The following is a 3,214-nucleotide window of genomic DNA, read 5'->3' as shown; positions in this document are numbered from 1 at the left end:
AATGGGTATCTACAGGAAGAAGTCTTCGTAGAACAACCCCCTGGTTTTAAAAATAGCAAATTTGAAGACAATGTCTTTAAATTAGACAAAGCCCTATATGGATTAAAGCAAGCACCGAGGGCTTGGTATGACAGATTATCCAAGTTTCTACTTGACAGTGGATTCAGTAGAGGATCTGTTGATAAAACCCTATTTCTAAAGTCTGAGGGTTCTGACCTTTTAGTTGTCCAAATCTACGTTGATGATATTATCTTTGGATCGACCAACCGAGGCTTGTGCAAGTATTTTTCTGAGTTGATGACTTCCGAGTTCGAATGAGTATGATGGGAGAATTGAAATTTTTCTTGGGTCTGCAAATTCAACAAACTGATGAAGGCATAAAAATCCATCAACAAAAATATATCAAGGAATTGATTCGGAAGTTTGGTATGGAAAATTCTCATGTTATGCCTACTCCGATGGTTGCAGATAAAAAGTTAACATTAGATGAAGATGGTAAATCGGTTGATGAAACAACTTACCGTGGAATGGGGTCATTGCTTTATTTAACTGCAAGTCGACCGGATATCATGTTTAGCGTATGCGTTTGTGCGAGATATCAATCATATCCCAAAGAGTCGCATATTACAGCCATAAAAAGAATTCTACGATATCTTATTGGCACGGCTAAGCTCTACTTATGGTATCCAATGGAGTGCAATTTCGATCTAGTCGGATATTCGATGCCGACTATGCAGGATGTTCTCTAGACAGGAAAAGCACGTCAGGTGTTGCCACGTTCGTTGGACCGTGCATTATTACGTGGGGTTCAAAGAAGCAAAACTCGGTTGCCCTCTCAACTGCTGAAGCCGAATATATTGCTACAGGACTGGTATGTACTCAATTATTATGGCTTAAGCAACAATTACGTGATTATGGTGTTGACGTAGGATGCATTCCTATTTTATGTAATAATACAAGTGCGATAATTATTTCTAAAAATCCCGCACGACATTCACGCACAAAACATATTGAAATAAGACACCATTTTATTCGACACCATGTTGAGAAAGGGAATATAAAAATTGAATTTAGTAGTACTGGAAAACAATAGGCAGACATTTTGACAAAATCATTAGCTAGAGAACGATTTGAGACTTTACGGTTGGAAATTGGTTTAATCAGTGGTACCTAAGCTTCCATATGTGTTTAATCTTTTTATGACTGACTAATAAAGATTAAGATTGTATGACTGTGTCCGTATATTGCGTTGCATGAGTAATTTCGTTTATAGAATTATATTTATCATTTATATTCTATTTGTATTTTAGAATTATATTGGCATACAAACTTTATCTTCTTTCCCAAAATTAAGATACACCATATTTTCTTTATTTTCCACATTGTATAAAATTTCTTCTAAAATACCCATACAAAACACACGTATAACATCTCCTTTCCTAATTCAATTTATCTTACTTCCATATCTTATCTTTTTTTACCATATCAATTTATATCACCTACCATATTTTATCACTTACCAAATTTAATTATGACTTACCTAAACCTAGACTTCTAGACTAACCTATGCTCTCCTATATTTACCATCATTGTCGTGTAAAACCAAACCACACATCCACTTGCATCACTTTTTCCTCTTTTCTAAAGATCTCTTAAAATCTTTGCCATCACTATCATCATCACATTCAACCATCTCCATCACCATGAATTCAAGCCATGCAAAAACTCGTTCCTCTACCCGGAATCAACACCACCGAAACTCCAACAATCCTCCATCTTCACAACCATCCATTAATCCTAATTTTTTCGCTTTTCCTTCATCACAGCACAACCGTCTCCTCCTCTGTTTCACGGTCGGGATGATGCGGTATCCGAGGGAAAAAGGCGTCGTCTTTTTAAGGGAAAGAACAAAGTTGTTATTGATGAGGGGAATGATGTTGATGAACCCAAGGTTATTATTAGGAATGGTGTTTCGAGGACTCTACTCCGAGATGTCTCGAAAAACGCAACAAGAGAAGGCTTGAACCGAGTCCTTTTAACACACGATGAAAGTATTCTTGTTTCTCGTGTCTTGCCTTATTCAATCCATGGTGGAAGGTATTATCCTATGTTTTGGTTGACTACTATTCCGGCTCTTAAGTTTTTCATTGATTTTCTTGATTTTCAAGAATGGAGTCATGTTAGTCAATTTTCGGGTCCAATTTATCCAGTGGAGGTTGTCCAATTTTTCGCTACTGTGAACACTAAGAAGGGAGTGTTGCATGCGACTGTCAATGGTGTAGATGTGATGGTCTCTGTTTCGGATTTTTGCTCTGCTTTTTCGGTTCCTAATGACGGAATTGATATAAATTCGAGTCTTGAGTGGTCTAATGTTGTTGGTGAAAAGGAATTGGCAATTAAGAAGTATTTTGAGGAAGTCGGGTCGGATGGTGGTAATATAGTCGTTTGTCCTCTCTCGACCAAAATTAAATTTCTTCTCAATTTTCTTTGGAATATAATTGTGCCGAGAAGGGGAGGAAGGGACAAAGTGTCTAGTTATGAGGCGATAATTGTTTATTCGTGGTTGGAAGGTCAAAAGGTCAACTTAGCAAGTCTTGTACTAAACCGAATTGTCCAAATGAGTCTCACGGTTACTAAAGAAAAATTTTGTACAACTATCGATATCCCATATGGGATGTGGGTGTCTCGGTTGTTAGAAGTCAAACAAGTTGTGGGACGGGATAGTTATGGAGTTAGTGCTAAAGATTGCATGTGTGACCGTTTAATTAAGCTCATGGGTCTCGGGTTTGATGGACCCGAATTGGTTCTCTTGAAAGATGTTGAGAAGGTTGTTAATGATACGTGTTTGGGAGCTATGAGTGCTAAGATGGAAAGTTTTATGAGCACTTTGATGGAAAAATTTGAGGAACAATATACTACCTTGACTACGGTTTTATCGCAAGTTGGACCATCTCGGTCTTTGGAGTCGGGTTTGGATTATACTCGGGTTTATGCTTGGATGGATGAGGTGGATAAGAGGTTGTCGGGTTTTGAGAGGGAGTTGAAGGCCATCCGTGGGGAAGTGTTCCCACATGGAGATCGTCTTACCTTCCTTACTAGTCAAGGAGGTGCATTGGTGATGCATGGGAAGGCTATGGCGGCCGATCAATCGCTTACTTTGGAGGCCACGAGGGCATTATCATTGAAGATTCTTAACTTTGAACGTAGTCTTCAT

Source organism: Silene latifolia, chromosome 9 (assembly GCF_048544455.1).
Source record: "Silene latifolia isolate original U9 population chromosome 9, ASM4854445v1, whole genome shotgun sequence".
Classification (NCBI taxonomy): domain Eukaryota; kingdom Viridiplantae; phylum Streptophyta; class Magnoliopsida; order Caryophyllales; family Caryophyllaceae; genus Silene; species Silene latifolia.
This window is presented reverse-complemented; position numbering follows the sequence as displayed.